This window comes from Ambystoma mexicanum, chromosome 12, assembly GCF_040938575.1.
Source record: "Ambystoma mexicanum isolate Mex_15411 chromosome 12, UKY_AmexF1_1, whole genome shotgun sequence".
In the NCBI taxonomy this organism is placed as follows: Eukaryota; Metazoa; Chordata; class Amphibia; order Caudata; family Ambystomatidae; genus Ambystoma; species Ambystoma mexicanum.
Window position 1 is genome coordinate 1133046143 of NC_090936.1, and position 19045 is coordinate 1133065187.

Below are 19045 nucleotides of genomic sequence, written 5' to 3' on the forward strand. Positions count from 1 at the left end.
TAATTTTCATGGTTATCACATTCATATGGAAATCACAACCAAGTTTTTCCTCGTAACTTGTGGTATGTTGCTGTCAGAAAAATCATTTTTTGGCCCACCAGATGCAGCTGTTGGACAGCTTTTCAGAAATCCGAACATGAATAGTGTATGATTCATATTTCCAGAGTTATCCCTAAACACCATATCTCCTATTCTGTGCAATGGTTGTGAAACTCCTCCTTAATTCTAGACTCCACCCATGGAAGAGATCTGGTTTTAGCTCTGCTGTCAAGAGGGAGGCTTTTATTTAGATTAGCCCATACCTTCAAGGGCTGATGGCCAGCTTTATGATGGCCTATGTGGTTTTAGTCATAAAACTTGGGGAGCATGAGAATTCCTCATCTCGTCCCCCTGACAACAGAGCCTTCGAAATACAGTTTCACGCTTGAGAAGTCCACAGCAAGGAAATGAAACCAAGACTTTGACCCCCACTGCAAGCATTTTATTCTTAAATCAACTCTTAAAATTGCACAATTTCCATATGTAAAACCCTTGCACAGTGGTGACCTGCAAACAGTGATTACAGAAGGGCAACATAAATATATATATATATATATATATATATATATATATATATATATATATATATGTCCACACTTTAGCTGTATCTTTGAACACTTAAAGTGTTCATTTTAAAGGCACAATTGCAATGTTACTGCGGAAAGTTCCAGTCGTGAAACCTTGCATTCTGTTGCAATATCACATTTCCTTGTAGATTCTTGTAACGTAAAGGATTCTTCTGTGATGCGCTCCTTATGAACAGAACTCCAGTTCATTTGTTGCACCTCTTGAACAGATTTTTAAGGAGCATATCTTTAATTGAAAGGGAAAAAAGATGTTTACATGTAATTATTTCTGTCACAGTGAAAAGCACATTTCTGCTGCGCAAGCTTGCACACAATCTTGGTACTTTCATTTGCATGCTATATACTGCCATTTCTGCCAAAATGACTTTAGGTTCCCAAGACATTTTCCAAATGTTTTCTCGTGTCCTTCCCTTATGTGAAGCAATGGACATTTTTAGGCATCTCCAAGTTTTTCTGCCTAATATCGCTGCTTTTCATTTTGAAATTGCAGGGCCTTATTTCCATGTTAATTCAAACAGGCCTTTAACTGAGGGGAATGTCCACCCCACTGACTTCGGCCTTTAGTTATGGCGATCAGGGCTATTTCACCACACAATATCGTAGACACTTGGTTAACTGCATTACAAATTTTCAACGAGTTGATATAACGTTGTGTATATTTGGTTGTAATCGTTTTATTTTTGTTTATTTGTTCTAATTTACTTAAGTGTAAATGTTTCTTGTAAACTGTAAAACACTTTTAATAAAAAAAATAAAAAATAAAAAAAAGATTTCTAAGGCAATGGTTACTGTGGACACAAGAGCCATTTATTTATTAAAAGCCATTGCTTTGACAGCAGCTCACCCATCATTCATCAACTTAAAAATGTGCTTACAAAATCCTGCCACTCTGGAGACCATGTATTTTTTAACAATTCCACTACTTTTCTGTATTTTCTCATTGCACATGCATCTCAGATAGTCTTCTGAAGATACCTCTCTGTTAAGCCATCTTGCTTTCAGAACAATGGTTTGACATTTTGACGTGCCCTTTCAAACTGTATTAGAGTTTTAGGAGTAGCAATTCAAATCCACTGGTCTCAAACATAAAGACATATAGTTCATATTTCACTGTAGTATTTAAAGGTGGAATTTTGTTTTTCAGGTTTTCATCATATTCTGAGTAAACGAAAATAAGCATGTTTTTATTGTTGAAAGGCTATGAGTACAATAATGAAATAAATCTGTATGATTTAGGGTCTGTATGCCACTAACAATGTGGCATTGCACTGGGATTCAAATGGCCATTATTCCTGTGTTGATCACATATGCAAATTCAAAATATGCGTATTATTTTATTTAACAACACCCCACAGCCAGTGCATTTTATTGGACCTCTGGTGTCCTATCATATTTTATTTCATTGTTAATTTATAAAGCACTTAAAACGTGTTTTCTAAGTGTGGCATTGTATTCGAACCTGTGTTGCGCCACATTGTCTTGCTTCCAAGACAAACGCGTTTATTTATTTATTTATTTATTCAAATTTGTTGAGCGCACATCAGCCCAGAAGCATCGTGGCGCTTGTTACAGACATCTTAGTTGCAAAGGAAACCGTAGTTACAAGCAATACATAAATTACAGAGGAAATATATACAATAGCAAGGCAGTATATTTACATAGCATCCTGAAATTTGCTAGTTATTTAGCAAGGAACGAGGTTTTCAGTTTCCTGCGAAAGATGGGAAGTGAGTTTTCCGTTCGGATGTCTGAAGGGAGAGCGTTCCATGTCTGTGCTGCAATGTAGGGAAAACCTAGACCTCCGGCTTTGGCTTTTTTGATGCGTGGGGTGCAGAGTAGGTTAGCGTATTGCGTCCTGGTGGGACGTGTGGAGGAAGGTTTGAGGATGGTATCTGAAAGATAGGATGGGGCGGAGAAGGAGAGGCATTTGTGAGTGAGGGTGAGGATTTTGAGGGTGATCCGTTCTTTGACTGGGAGCCATTGGGCTGAGAGCCTGGCCTGGGTGATATGCTCTCTTCTTGGGATACTAAGAGCGGCCCGGAGAGCGTTGTTCTGTGTGATTTGTAGTCTATTTATATTTTTGGCTGATGTGCCTGCTAGGAGAGCATTGCAGTAGTCCAATTTGGCTCCAATGGTTGCCCTCGCTATGGAGAGGCAGTTAGGTTTAGAGAGGTAAGGCTTGATGGCGTTAATAAGTTTGGTGGTGTGTGCGGATGCGGAAGTGATAGCGCTGACTTGTCTAGTCATAGATAGCGAAGAGTCAAGGTATAATCCCAGTGTCTTGACGGCTGTGGACACGGGGATGATGGAGTTGTCAATTGAGAAGTTAGTGTACAGTTTGTCTAAGGTGTTCTGTTGACCTAGTATCAAGATTTCGGTCTTGTCACCATTGAGGCAGAGGCCATTAATTGCCATCCATGCCTTGATGATGGAGTAGATAGTGTGGAGTGCCTTTGCGTCTTCGTTGTATGAGCCTGAGAGGGGTAGAGAGGCGTTGCCCTTGAGCTATCCTTCCTCCCCTGCTCCCGGCTGAGAGCCAAACTAACTCTGGATTGCTGGTACTTCAGAGCATAAAGAAGCCATTCCATGTTTAGAATGCTGTCCGTGGCTGGAAGGATGTATACTAGTTGACCTTTTCACAATTGATCGCGGGAGAATTGACCTTCTGCACAATTGATCGTGAAATGAAGTCAATTAGGACATATATGCAGGGGGCAACCCCTGCAAGCCCCCACTAAATCAAAAACCTCCCCCAAACCCCTACCCAATCCCATTATATTATTTATTATCCCAAACCCACCCCACAAATATATATAAAAAGTAAAATAACGGTAAAGGTCAATTGTGCAGAAGGTCAATTAGGACCACTATTATTAGGTCAATCAGGACAAAAGGTCATTTGTAAAAGGTCAATTTGGGTAATACCACCAGGAAGACAGTGAGCCCTGGATTGGAGGTGGCTGAACAAGCAAGAGATTGACAGTAAGAGAAGGGAAGCCCTTGCTGGGCCCATCATCCTCTCTTGGACTTGTGAGCACTTGAAGGCATCATAAGAGACCAGAAATAAGAAGACGATTCTACTAATGGGCACCAACTGGGTGACACCTTTTACTGCTCACACTGAAGCAAATGATTGAATGGATGTACATGATTATTACATTGATGAACATTTCGACTCAGGAAATCACAAATTCGAAATGCCTGTAATGAAATAATCACATACTTCACCCCCACCTACTATCCCTCCACCCCCTACCCTTAAAATGTACCTCCTGTGGTACACTTACCTGCTGTTCCTCTCTGCGGTTCTTTCCCTGTGATGCGAGTTCTGCCTCCCCATTGGAGGGTGAAAATTCCGCCGGAGGGTCCATTTAAAAAAAATGAAATCTATCCTAGTCCCCCTTACTTTTTATGGAGGCGGGGGTCACCCCCGCCACTCCAAATTCCCTTTATTTTTACTAAGGGAAGCGGGGGACACCCCAGCTCCCTATTTTTGGAATTTTGGCTTTTTTTTTTCTAAGCCAAATTCAGTATTTTCTCCCGTTCGTTTTTTTTTTATTTTCGATATTTTCTACGGATACTGATTGAATCAAAGCCCATGATTCCTGCATGGCGGAGCAAGGTAACCCAGTCCCATAAAACAGCCAACATTTACTCATTTCTCTGCCTCTGCACATTGTTTTGGGCCAAGACACAGGCTGCAACTGTTAGGCACCGATAATGGACGGCTAATGAAGCTGCCCACCATCTAAACTCTCCCTGGAAGGTCTGGGTTGAAATAGGTATATGTGTGTTTGTGCCTACCTGAGAGCCCTCTGTTTGCCCGACTGAATACCATAGACGGACCACTAAAATAAGTGTGAAAGGTCATCTGTCCGTGTGTGTAATTGCATGCCTTACTGGCTCATGTATCTGTTAGGGTTTCCGGGGGTTAACCCATTCACTACAAGTGGAGAGACTATTCTGCACACAGGACACCTACATGCTCAGGAGGTTTTCACCCTGTATGCATGTGTAAGGGGTTCCTGGGGATAACCCATTCGCTACAAGTGGAGAGACTATTCTGCACACAGGACACCTACATGCTCAGGAGGTTTTCACCCTGTATGCATGTGTAAGGGGTTCCTGGTGGATAACCCATTCGCTACAAGTGGAGAGACTGTTCTGCACACAGGACACCTACATGCTCAGGAGGTTTTCACCCTGTATGCATGTGTAAGGGGTTCCTGGTGGATAACCCATTCGCTACAAGTGGAGAGACTGTTCTGCGCACAGGACACCTACATGCTCAGGAGGTTTTCACCCTGTATGCATGTGTAAGGGGTTCCTGGGGATAACCCATTCGCTACAAGTGGAGAGACTGTTCTGCACACAGGACACCTACATGCTCAGGAGGTTTTCACCCTGTATGCATGTGTAAGGGGTTCCTGGTGGATAACCCATTCACTACAAGTGGAGAGACTGTTCTGCACACAGGACACCTACATGCTCAGGAGGTTTTCACCCTGTATGCATGTGTAAGGGGTTCCTGGTGGATAACCCATTCGCTACAAGTGGAGAGACTGTTCTGCGCACAGGACACCTACATGCTCAGGAGGTTTTCACCCTGTATGCATGTGTAAGGGGTTCCTGGGGATAACCCATTCACTACAAGTGGAGAGACTGTTCTGCACACAGGACACCTACATGCTCAGGAGGTTTTCACCCTGTATGCATGTGTAAGGGGTTCCTGGTGGATAACCCATTCGCTACAAGTGGAGAGACTGTTCTGCACACAGGACACCTACATGCTCAGGAAGTTTTCACCCCGTATGCATGTGAAAGGGGTTCCTGGTGGATAACCCATTCACTACAAGTGGAGAGACTATTCTGCACACAGGACACCTACATGCTCAGGAGGTTTTCACCCCCTATGCATGTGTAAGGGGTTTCCTGGGGTTAACCCAATTTACACATATGACAGCCACATGCTTAGGAGGAAACAGAACACCGCTCTCTTTATCAAGTTAGCTCCATATCCTGCATTTTTCCCAATGACCTCCTCTCCCACCAATAAAAATACTGACAAACCGCGACAGAAAGCCAGGCAGACGGGGGAGCTTTTAAATAGACTGACACACCGGCTACTACTCAGACAGATGTCCTGCTAGAATAGAAAGGCAGTCAAAATGGTAACAAGGTATACAGCATTATACACAGAAAAAGAAACTTTTATTTTATTTATTTGTTTTTGTGTTATAGCTTGACACTGTACGAAGTACTAAGCAAGCCTTTCACAAACAGTATAAAAGAAATATATCACAATATTACGAGTTTCATCAACAGTCACAGATAAAACCAAAAACAATTTATACATTTAAGAACTTTTTTTAAGCTTATCAAAAATGTCTTTCTAGAATTTATAAAGTGTGCAAACAAGGGACATGTTATCCCCCCACATAAGGCGAGCCCAGAACAGATCTGCCATAGGAAAAAGAGACAGGCATTCCAAAATCTTGACATACACATCAAAATGTAAGGTTAAATTCAGAGGCGTTGTTAGGGGGTTCTGAGGGGGCTATATCACTAGGTCTTTTGGTTGTAAACAGGGATAGAAGTTCGGGGCTAGAACCAAAATGCTACCTAGCCCCGAGTCCGGACAGTCCTGACGTTAGATTATCTCCAGATCTTTTCCAGACCCAGCAACACCCCTGGTTACATCTAAGTTGTATAAAAGCAAAATGGCGTCACCCAGATGGGTTGTGCCTGCTTTCATGCCCTCATATGTTGGATCTAATCTACATCAGAAATCCCTACATGGCAATGCTAAGATCAGTGGCGTGGCAGTCCACACCTCACTTCCCTGGCATGGCATAAAAAGGCCTTCTTGGCGTGCCAATCATGTCTGGTGGAGGGTGATCCCTAACCGAGTCATGGAGAAGGTGACTGGTAGAAGGTCCGCCCACCCTGTGATGGGACTATAAATATTTTCTTCTGGCTCACTTGTATCTCTGCTTCACTTCTAGTCTGGTTTTAGTCGTGCCTGGTGGCGGGGCGGCGCAGAAACCAGGAACAGGCCTGTGAACATCTAACCGTGCAGCAGGCGATCTGAGGAATTGACAGAACAGCAAATAGTGAAACAGACAAAATGACAGAAAGACAGGAAGTACAAATCATAGGCAGAGAGAGAGGCGGGCACACCTGCAAAATGACTGGTCAGTAATATACAGACAAATTGATGAGGAAAGAGGGACAGGCAGGATCATAAACAGGCAGGCAATATCGGGCAAGCATGCAGACAGTAAATCTTAAAGGCAAGCACTGAAATGGACGAGTGGAATGAGACACAATGCTGGACAGACAGACATCTAGAGATGGAAGCAGGCGGACAGACAGAGCTGAGAAGGAGTGCAAGTTCCTAGGCAGCGGCTACAGGGGGCAAAGGTTATTCTGGCGCAGTATCCCCCTTCACTTTTATCTTGAATTGAATTCCACTGTGCGCTCTGGGCCAATGTGCGATGTTATTTGTCAGTGTGTCCATTTAACTCCATTACGGTTTGCATTCTGATGGACTGCATGCTATAGTATGCGCCTGTGAGGGGTGCCACAGAACTCCCTCGCAGGATGCCCGTGGAAAGGGATTGCTCGCCTTTTAAACATCTCTCCCCTTCCTCTCCGTATTGTGCTTCTCTTCAGAGCCCGTGAGGTCCGGCTGCCGCACAGATGCACTTGACTTCACAGATTGCTGCCAGACACTCAGAGCATAAGGGTTGTTTGGGCTGTGCAGCCGTGTGGAGCACATGTGCAAGAGTTCGGCGCTGGGATTGCTAGGAAGCAATTTGGAGAAGCATCAGTTCTGTTCAAGTGTCTGCGCAGTGTGAGTAAGAAGGACTAGGAGTGTGCAGACTTCTTAGCTCGGGCCTGGCTTTGTAAGTGTAGTAATTGTGGCAATTCTGTTGCAATGACAGCCACACTAGTTTACCGTTACCGTCAGTCAGTCGTGCAGGTTTACGGTGGGATTTCAAGTGGTGGTAATGCAGCGTTAATGCCCTTTTTTGCGGTCCATTTTGAAGTCCATAGCGTTTAATAGCTAAATGCGGATTTGGGGCGGATTTTCTGTGAGTGTGCCAAATATGGTGATTATTGATAGTAACCTCGGAATTCTGTTGTGCAGTACCATTGCTGGTAATTCCATCACTGTCAACAAGGTGGCAATAATGGAATTATTGCCAAAAATGTACTTCATCACTGAACTTGTAATGAGGCCCATTCAACAGTGTGATGAGAACGTCTTATTTTCCAAATATAGCACACAGTGGGCCTCATTGGGAGATTCCCGGTAAAAACACTGTCATTTCCCGCATGGTGCTACTAGCGCGTCCGTGTACCCTCGACGCCGCAAATAACGGCTGATCACGAGAGCGCGTGCACGCGCGTACCTCCATGCCGGGAATGGCAGCACCGTTAAAGATAGCGGTATCACGAAACCCGCTGATACTGCCTCCGCCCATGAGTAACCCCTAAATAATGGACCCGGCAATACCATCATGTTAATACTGGGTCCGTAATACCTGACCCGGAAGTAACGGGAAATGCGCCGTCGGCCATCTTAAAAAACACAATCCATCGCAATCCTCCGAACACAGCACTGGTACTGAGTCGAGAGCAGCCGGAATCACCTAAAAATGTCCAAAGCTACCAGGAAATCCACCCGCCGCCTGCGCAAGAAGAGGTTCTCTGATGATGAGTTAAACATGTTAGCTGACACGTTGGTTGGCCATGCTGATGAGGTGTTCACAACAGACCTAAGGCACCCAGCCCAACTGCGTAAAAAAGAAATCTGGGAGGAGGTGGCGAGGAAGGTCACTGCGGTTGGCACCACCACCTGCACTGTGAAGGACGTGAAGAAAAGGTGGGACGACCTACATCTCTGCGTCCGGAACACCATGTCTGCCAAAGCAGGGAGGGCCTGGCAACAGGCGGCGGCGACCACTCTCCCACAAAACTGATAAGGTGGGAGGAGACTTGTAGCAGCACCAATAGCATGGAGTCGATTGAGGGTTATGGAGACGTGGAGTTGGGAGTACCATCATCGGTAAATGGAGGTGAGTGTCCCCACAAACCACAGATAACCAAAGCATGATGTAGCACAACTAATGTGATAGTGAAGTAAGGCAATGCATGGCCCATCATACACACATTAACATATCCATGTCCAGATGGTGGCCCAAACACTGGCACATTGATATGCATGCTGCATGCCAATCCCATAACCAATAGACACCCAACATACAGCAAAACATTACATGTCACACATCACGCAAACCACAATATAACGGTAGGCCACACAGCACACACCAGTGCTAAAATGTGAGTACCCGACGTATGCCAATATGCCTCCCCCCATTGCAAGCACCCTATCCACCACACCTACATGTATGCAATGCATCAAATGGGAACAACTGAACAACACCAATGTATGCATCATGCACGTACCACCATCACTGATGCCCTGCCTCTCTTGGTCCCCCACAGGCACAGATGCTGACAGTGATGGCCAGGAGGCTGCCGCACAGGCCATGACACCCGCCAAGGGATCCAGGCCCAGCCAAGAAGGCACAAGACCATCAACCTCTCGGGCAATATCAACGCCCAGACTGCCACACAGAGTAGCACCACCAATACAGGGCAGGCCACAGGAGAGGGAAACACCATCCGAGACACCACCTGAAGACACAGCTACTCTCGAGTTGTCCACTGTGGTGGAAGCAGAGGTGGATGGCACACAGTCTGCTGCCACCAGCTCAATCGGGGAGGTAGCTGCCTCAGCCCCCCATAGCGATGCAGAGGCATGTCCCTGGATGTCTGCACACATGTTCATTTGTCACAATGTATACTGTACTATGGTCTGCTGGTGTGGATTGCGTTATCCAGATGATGCAGGGTGTTCACTTGCATGCTGTTGCAGATGTACTGTGGATGCCTACCACTGTATTTGACCACAAGACCAACCAGACATGGACGGCAACCTCCATGGAGATGGCGCACATACGCTGAGCCCCCAGTCCACCCCCAGCACACCACACTGGGCACCCAAGTCAGCACCCATTAACACCAGTCTGGAGTACTGGGGAGTCCACATCTTTGGTCCCCATCAGAGCACACCCCTCCATTGGCCCACCCCATAAGAGGCCCGCCCACCTCCACAGCCACCAGTGACATGGAGGCCCGCATGACCAGGATGGAGGCCCGCCAGGATCAGATGATTGAGCTGGTCAGGCAGTACGTTGCAAAGGGTGAATTGACCCGCAGGGAAATCCGTGAGACAAATGCTGCACACATTGTGGCCATGAACAATAACACGATGGTGATACAAGAGAGTCCAGCAGCAAAGATGCTGGTCCTGGGCAGGATTGCCGATCACCTGCAGCAGCAGCATCCTGCACCATCAGATGCACAAGCAGGCACCTCCACTTCATCCAGCACACCGGCAAGCTCGGCTCAAACCAGCCCTGTCCGGTTCACCAGGTGCAGCGCACGCCCCACAGATATGCAGCTCCCAGAACATAAGAGAGGCCACCACTAGCAGGGCCACCCTGCATGTGCTGACTGCATTTTGATGAGAAACATGCATAGCACATCGTGTGTGGGATGTAAATGTGGGAGGGGGTATGGGGTGTTGGGGGTGTTGGGGGAAGGGTATGGGGTGTTGGAGGGATAGGGTATGGGGTGTTGGGGGTGTTGGGGGGAGGGGCTATGGGGTGTTGAGGGTGTAAGGGGGAAGAGGGAGGGTGTGTGTGAGGTGGAGGGTTCAACCACTATGATGTTACATTTTCAATACACCCGTTGTGTGCAAAATCATATCATGACTGGACATTGTTCATTTTGTGTCTGTTTATTTAATTCATGACAGTGCACAGTGCCCAACTCCCCACACACCCTGTGTCCATATGCACACAAGCCTATTGCCCAGTGTAGTACTAACACAGAACCACCAGCATCCCAGTGTTTCAGAAGAAATCGTCAATCACTGATTGGCGCACAGCACGGCCATCTTGTGCATGGCGAACTGGCAGGGGTGCTGCTTCTCCTCCATCATCATCTTCATCCTCACCTGGTGCATGCAGGTCAATGTCAGGTGACAGTGGTACGTTTCTCCTGATGCACATGTTGTGCAGCATGACACAGACCATGGTGATCTTTCCCACCTTCTCAGGCCCGTAAAGGAGTGCTCCACAAGACATGTTAAGGCAGCGGAATGGTGCCTTCAACAGGCCAAAGGTCTGCTCGATCACAACACAGGTACGGGTATGAGCCCGATTGTAGTCCTCTTCGTGCTTGTTCTGCGGGTTCTGAACAGGGGTAAGGAGCCACGGCTTCAAGGGATAGCTAGCATCACCTGCATGGGAGCACAATGAGGTATGTGTGAGTCAATATCTGACATGACACCTGTACTTATCACTCTCATGCTTGAAGCTATGTGGTGTTGTCATGCACATGTCCCTGGATGTCTGCACACATGTTCATTTGTCACAATGTATACTGTACTATGGTCTGCTGGTGTGGATTGCGTTATCCAGATGATGCAGGGTGTTCACTTGCATTCTGTTGCAGATGTACTGTGGATGCCTACCACTGTATTTGACCTCAAATAGGTGATTTATAGTACTCTGTATGTATTCCTACTAGCAGCATTGGCACATGTTTCATCATGTTTTGTCATTAATCGGTTGGTATTTCCATGGTGGCATGCATCACGACTGTGGTGGAGGGCAAGTGACAATCACTGTATTTGTTACGCTCACCTGGTATCCACAGGGACGCCACCCAGCTGGGTTACTCGCTGGTATGCTTCTCAGCTTTGCCCTGATGTGATCTACAGGGAAGGTTCTGCCTTGTGGTAGAATTAGGCGTGCTCTCCGTCCTGCCTTCTTTGCAGGGGCGCGTTGTCTTTCATGGGTGAGTGCGGTCCAGTTACTTCACTGATGCCAGCCCGTTTGATATTGTTCAGGTAGGTCTTATTGCTGTTCTTTAGTTTTGTTGCTATCTTGCATGCATTTCTTTGTTTAAAATGTCACGTTTTTCTCCCTTAGGTATGCGGAGCTTCAGCGCGGCGAACTGGCTTGGTTGAGCCCCGCTGGTAAATGATGGTGCATTAAGAGCGCTATGATGCGGTAAGTAAGCGATATGTGCAGCGCTGTGTAGTCTTGCCTTTGCTAAACTGTGTTTTCCTTCCTTGTAGGTCGCAGTGTTCTTCAGCGCGATTGGAATGTCCGGAGTGGTGCCAGCCGAGAGGCGACCAGCCAGGTAAGCCTTTTGAGCAGTTCGTAATTTGCAAATGTCTGTACAGCTTTTTTTAATGTTGCCTTTGTCTTCCTCTTTCAGGTCGTTCTGTCCGGGAGGCGTGCAGATTCGAGGAAGCTGTTCTCAGTAGCTGCGAGTGTTTAAAGATGAAGACTGCAGGTAAGATGCTGCTGCTAATGATGTTCCTTTTGTCTCCTTGCAGGTTCTGCTTCTCCGAGGTTCGAGGGAATAGCTGGACATGGTGAGCATCACGTTGCAAGCTGCAAAGTAACACGAAGCATGTTCTGCAGTCAGGGTGTGGTTTATATAGCCCAGGTAAAGTAGTACCAGGGAAAGTAGTTCCAGGCCTGCCACACCCAAAAGACTAGACCGCATTGCTTGGTTCTTAGGGAACCAAGCTATGTGGATCCCTCCATGTTGGCTGACAATACAATAAAGTAGTTCCCAAGCACATTGTTGTTCATGGTGTATGAGCATGGCACCATAGTGGCCAGGACTGTCCCCATGAGGGCTTTTAAAGAGGATGCCAGGCTCTAGAGGCCCGAGTCCTGACTCCACCTGTCCAATGGGTTTGCCAGAGGGGGTTTTGGGCGAGGGTCGTGACAGCACTCCCCCCCTAAGGCCCCTCCCATGGTGTTCCTTCTGTCTGGCCCAGGTTTGGTTGGGAAGTTCCGATGGAATTTCCTGATTAGACGTGGTGCGTGGATATTTTCACTGCGCTCCCAGGATCTATCTTGTGGTTCAAATCCTTTTCAATCGACGAGATAATATAGCTTGGTCCTAGAGTATTTAGAGTCCAAAATATCTTTGACTTTGAATTCTGGTTCTCCGTCAACAAGTATGGGCTTAGGTGGTGTCCCAATCCGTGTGCCGAGTTGCATTGGTTTCAGCAGGGACACATGGAATACCGGGTGGATGTGTAGATTAGGTGGTAAATCCAGTTTCACGGCTGCTGGGTTGATAATTGCTTTAATGGTATAGGGTTCTAAGAATCTGGGATGAAAGGTCCGGGTTCCCTTGATGGGTACGAATTTAGCAGCTAACCAAACTTTGTCTCCTACTTGATAATCAGGGGCCTTTTTCCAGTGTTGGTTGGCGAATCTCTTTTGTTTTTCTTTGGCATGAATAAGGTGTTCCTTTGCCCTTTTGAAAGCCTGAGTAATGGTTGTGTTTAGAGCCTTCACTGCTGGCATTTCCAAGCTGGCTGGAAGGTCTAGTTCAGAGGTGCGTGGATGTCTGCCATGAAGGGTATAGAAGGGCGTTTGTCCCGTGCTTCAATGCAAAGAATTGTTATATGCATATTCGGCTATCCATAGTAGGTCTTTCCAATTCCTTTGTTCGTGGTGCAGCATGCACTGTAAATATTGCTCGAGTGTCTGATTGGTTCTCTCGGTTTGGCCGTCCGTTTGGGGATGGTGACTGGTAGATAGCCGAACGTCGATCTGCGCCATTGCACAGCATTTTTTCCAGAAGTTTGAAACAAACTGGCTGCCTCGATCAGAGACCAGAACCGAAGGGAAGCCATGTAGCTTAACCATGCCCTCCAGAAACACTTTTGCTAAAGTGGCTGCGTCTGGGAGGCCTTTGAGAGGAATAAAATGGGCCATCTTTGAGAATAAGTCCACAACTACAAGGATGGTGTTGAACCCTTGGCTTGGAGGTAGATCAGTGATGAAGTTAAGGGAAAGAGTATGCCATGGAACTGGAGGAATGTCCAATGGTTGTAGGAGACTAATGTTTTTTGTTTCTGTGATTTATTTTGTGCGCAGACACCAAAGGACTGAATATACTGAATGATGTCCTTACGCCAGGTAGGCCACCAAAAGTTTTCTTTCACCTTAGCTAGGGTTTTGGTGATCCTTGGATGCCCTACGATCAGTGAATCGTAATAGTTTGAAATAATATGCTGTTGTAATTCCTTCTTGGGTACATATAGGCGATCCCTACAAAAGGGTAGATGGTCCTTGATGGTATATTGTTGTCCTTGAGTTTGCCATGCAAGGTAGGCATCAGGATTCATTGTCCGTTGGATTTCTTTTGGTAGTTCTGCTTGTGTTAAGGCTGTCGTGATACCCAAGAGTTTGTCTTCAGGTATAATAGGTACTGCGTCTGGAGTTGTATATACTATTTCATCTATGCCCATGCGAGATAAGGCATCCGCCTTTCCGTTTCTGACTCCTGGTCGAAATGTGATTACATAATCAGATTTGGTGAAGAAAAGGGCCCACTGTAATTGGCGCGAGGACTGGGCCTTGGCTGTTTTGAGATATTGCAGGTTTTGGTGGTCTGTGATGACTGTAATGGTGTGTCTGGCCCCCAGAAGGTATGCCTCCAGGCTTTAAAGGCAGATTTGATAGCCAGGAGTTCCTTGTCCGTGATGGCATAATTAATCTCTGGAGGTGAGAACTTTTTCGAACAGAAGGCCACAGGATGTAGCTGGCCGGTTTCCGGGTCTCTCTGTGAAAGGACAGCCCCCATTGTGAGACTGGATGCATCAGTTTCAACGACATAAGGGAGGTCTGGACGAGGATGTCGCAGGATTGGAGCAGAGGTAAACCTTTGTTTAAGTTCCTGAAAGGCTTTTTCTGCTTCTTCGGTCCAAGCAAACTTTTTATTGTTTTTCGTAATAGTACTGTGATTGGGTGCACAACCTGAGAGAAGTCTGGGATGAACCGGCGGTAGAAGTTCGCAAAGCCCAGCATGCTTTGTACCCCTTTCAGAGAAGGCCATTTCAGAGACGTCAGTGAAGGCCATTTCAGAATGGCATCTGCCTTGTGCACGTCCATTCTGATGCCTCCTGGAGTAAGGATAAAACCAAGAAATTCTACTTCGGTGACGTGAAAAAAACATTTTTCAAGCTTTGCAAACAAGCGATGTTGACGGAGCTTGGTGAGGACTGAACGAACGGGCCTGACATGATCTTGTTCCGAAGCTGAGTATACTAAGATGTCGTCTATGTACACTAAGGTGCACACATCAATTAACTCCCTTAAGACGTCATTCATGAAATATTGGAATGCCGCAGGAGCGTTGAATAACCCAAAGGGCATGGCTTGATATTCAAACAAGCCGTACTTTGTACGGAAGGCGGTTTTCCATTCATCTCCTTTTCTGACTCGGACCAGGTGGTACGCTCCTCGAAGGTCCAATTTGGTATAAATCTGGGCATCTTTAACTTGGTCTAGCATCTCAGGGATAAGTGGCAAGGGGTAGCGGTTCTTCACGGTGATCTGGTTCAATGCGAGGTAGTCAATACAGGTTCTCAAGTCTCCTTCCTTTTTCGGTATGAAGAACAAAGAACTGGCTGCGGGGGACTTCGAAGGATGGATAAATCTGTTTGCAAGGTACTGGTCTAAATAGGATTTCAAAATAAGGTTTTCTGGTTCTGTGAGAGCGTAGATCCTGCAGTAATTTGTGCACCAGGAACAAGGTCAATCTGACAGTCATAGGGCCTGTGCGGTGGCAATGTATTGGCTCGGTCCTTTTGGAAAACATCCTGGAAATCATGGAATTCACTTGGCAAGGTATTAGTTGCTCACAGGGTTGATACTGTCGCTCTGGGAGTCATGGGGATACAGACGTTGGGTTTCTCCTCTTGATAATAGCAGGCAGGGGAGCAGGCACCGGGGAAGGTTAATTTTCGTGCCTGCCAGTCTATCAAAGGGTTGTGAGCAACCAACCATGGCATCCCTAGTATTAGCCTGAACTGAGGTGCCTTGATGAGATCGAATGAAATAGACTCCCGATGTCCGTCCTGGCACAGCAAGGTTACCCTGGCTGGGCACTGGGTTACTGGTCCAGAAGCGATTTCCGTCCCATCCACGGTGGTTACCTTGTCCATAGTTGGCTTAGAACACAAAGGAAGCCCCATCTCTGCTGACAGTTCTTGATCAATATAATTTCCAACTGCTCCGCTATCGATGTAGCTTCATCCTTCTCTGTGGCCCCGACTGTTCTTCTTGGGGGTTTTACTGGACAGTCCTTCAGGAAATGTCCTGGTTTCCCACAATACAAACAAAGCTGTTGTTGTCTTCTTTTGTCCCGCTCCTGTTTTGTTAATGGAGGCCGTATCCCTCCAATCTTCATGGGTTCTACAGCATTTTCAGGTACACAGAGTGTGTTTTCCCTTGTTCGAACATACACGGTTCGAGGGTCCGTCTTAGACCTGTCTGCCTTTCGGTCCTGCAACCAGTGGTCTAGCTGCATGACCAGATTTATGAATTCTGCACAGTCTCTGGGTGGATCAACCACCTGGGCTAAGACGTCCTTTAATTCGCCTCGTAAGCCTCAATGGAATAACATGGTTCTTTTGTTTTCTGGTCACCTAGCTTCGGCAACTAGTCTGTTGAAGGTAGCAATGTACGTTAACAAGTCCTGATTCCCCTGTCGGAGGGACAAGAGTTCATTGTCTAGTCCTTGTTCCTGGGTATGGTGAGCAAAACATTTTTCGATTTCTCTCTGGAACCCCCCAAAGTCATGTAATAGAGGATCGTCATGGGTTACCAACGGCACTGACCAATCTGCTGCACTACCACTCAGGTATGATAACACAAAAGCTACCCGAGCTTGGTCGTTTGGAAATGCTCCAGGCCTACAAAGAAAGTGAAGGCAGCACTGATTGATGAATGCCGCATACTTCCGTGGGTCGCCTGAGAATCTTTCTGGTGGTGCCAGGGGCACTATTCCCTTGGTGGGATTAATTTGTGGGCACTCATGGGCGCATGTCCTGTGTTGTGCTTTGCTGCAGTCATGTTTGTTACCCATACTCACAGCATGTTGCTGGATAGTGTACGCTCAGATGATGTGCAGTTGACGCGTTGAGGGATGTGGCCTGCTTGAAAGTCTGGCATATTGGCATTGGTGTGCAGCATTGATCTTTTGTATGACATTGATGTGTCATGTTCAGGTTGGGATGTTTTGGCCCACAGTGTTTTGCTGTATGGCCATTGTCCTGTCCCCCCAATCTCACCCAGGTGGAATATGCATCCCCCCCAATCTCACCCAGGTGGAGTATGCATCCCCCCCAATCTCACCCAGGTGGAGTACGCATCCCTCCCCAATCTCACCTAGGTGGAGTATGCATCCCCCCAATCTCACCCAGGTGGAGTATGCACCCCCCCCCATTACACTGCCATGGACCTGCCAGGCGATTTACCAAGCAGCCAGGCATGTCGTCCAGCATGTCACTCCATGTAGCGGGGTAGCGAGGAGTTCCGTAGCACCATTGCATCATAAGTAGATCCGGGAAATCGGGCACAACAATGTGTGATCATCTTGCTGGAGACACATACCATCTGCACATTGATGGAGTGGTATAGCTTACGAATGTGGTACACCTCCTCCATGGCATGAGGGACCACCAAGTCAACATGGGTGCAGTCAAGGGCACCGATGCAATTGGGCATGCCTGCCAGTGCATGGGAGACAGCTTTAGTGTCAAAGAGCTCCTGGGCAGTCCGTGGTAGGGATATGTAGTTGCTTGAGTGCTTCAGGAGGGCATTGTGTGGGAGCGAGGGGCCAACAGGCCCCTCTCTGTATCACTTCTCAGTACAAAACTCGGACCAAGTGCCTCCAGTAGTGGGTATGCCCCTCACCCTTATGCAATGTTAACTTTGGGTTACATTCGCGTAGATGGGACCACTGAGCAGGACACAGGGCATCCATTTTTTGTACCTCCTTTCGACTCCATCTTGGTGACCAGGCCTCACTGCGATAGTACAAAATGCCTCTCCCTTTCCCCGTTGCAGCAGCTCAGAGCACATGGCCCCCACCCTTGTTCCCACTCTGACTGGAAAACTCTGCAGCTCCATTCTCACGCTGAAGCCGGAGATGCTTGCTCAAAATAATAAATGTAACACATCTCTTTTCCTCTGAGATAACTGTCCTGCATGTGAACAAACATGAGCCAAGCACATAGCTCGTCCATCTCCACAAAAGTGTCCTTGCCCTCTTACCCTCGCCAGTTGAAACTTATTGCCATTCTAAACCTGTGTCCCTGCAAGATATTCCTTTCATGTGCCAGACCGCTGACCATGCTATGAAGCCCACCCAACAGACCCCCAACTAACATTAGACCCCTGCTGCAGTATATCGTGCCCAATACTAACAAATGCCACATACCTGAGATTTTTGTGAGACTAACCCCACAGTTCAATGAGAGTATTATAGTGGTCAAGACCTGTAAACCTGTGATCTGTATAACCCAAATGTTACAGATGATATAGATACCTGTGTGATTTGTATAGTGACATGATAAACTACTGAGTGTCTTTTTGATCAACCATTATTTAGTGCATGCATTATTTAGAATGTATTTTCTTAGCTTAGACAGTGACCACCGTGTTTCACAGCAACCTGACCTTCACCCATCCGGAGCACAGATGTCTGACGTCAATCCTCCCGCCAACCAAGCAACCAACCCGGAGGAAGAGATGATGCCCACACCTAAGACACCAGCCTGGCTGACCAATCCAGGTCCAACGTAGCATCATATGTTAGATATGTCAACGTGCTTATATAATGTGTTGTAACCTTGATGTGGTCAGAGCGTTCTCAGAGATCTAGATAAACTTTTCCTTGAACTCTCGCAGCCTGCTCTTTTGTGCTTTATTCCCTGTCCAGGGAGTGTCTGTTTTATTCATTTTACACGTGTAAGTCAGGGAGGGCACAAACATTTGGTGACCCCCTGCAACGTGATCGGAGAGGTGCCTCGAGGCTGGCGCCGTACAGCGAGATCCGGGACGCCCCCCAGCAAAACCATCGCCTCCGCAGCCGACCAGCCTGTGCGCACTACGAAGAAGGGTCAAGGGTTCCCAGTTGACGAATACCCAGCTGAAAAGCTGCTCGCCGAGGTGGGCCATGGCTTGGTTGGGGTGCGGACCTGACTGGGGTCGGACTGCGAGCGGTGACCCTCGAGTCACCTGACTGAACACATGAGTGCCAGTTGTGAAGGTTACTAAGGAAAGGTAAGGAGGAAATAGGAGGGACAGGTGGTAATGGGTTATAGGGAAGAGTAGGGCCTGTGTGAGTGATGATGAGGCTTTTCTGATCTGTCCTTTATATGGCCATTAGGTTTTTGTGAGAAGTGAAGAGAAAAAGAGAAGTGGTATCCTAGCCCGAACGGGCTAGAAGGCGGC

The 19045-nt window shown here is 47.0% G+C and overlaps 1 long non-coding RNA gene across 1 annotated transcript in view; it reads right to left on the bottom strand.

The window, feature by feature from the left end:
• Nucleotides 1-636: 636 nt before the first annotated feature.
• LOC138514297 (uncharacterized) overlaps nucleotides 637-19045 on the bottom strand; it is a 122758-nt gene continuing 104349 nt past the window's right edge. Inside the window, exon 3 of the long non-coding RNA XR_011281908.1 lies at nucleotides 637-852. This is a non-coding gene — a long non-coding RNA (uncharacterized lncRNA). The remainder of the gene's footprint in view (nucleotides 853-19045) is intronic.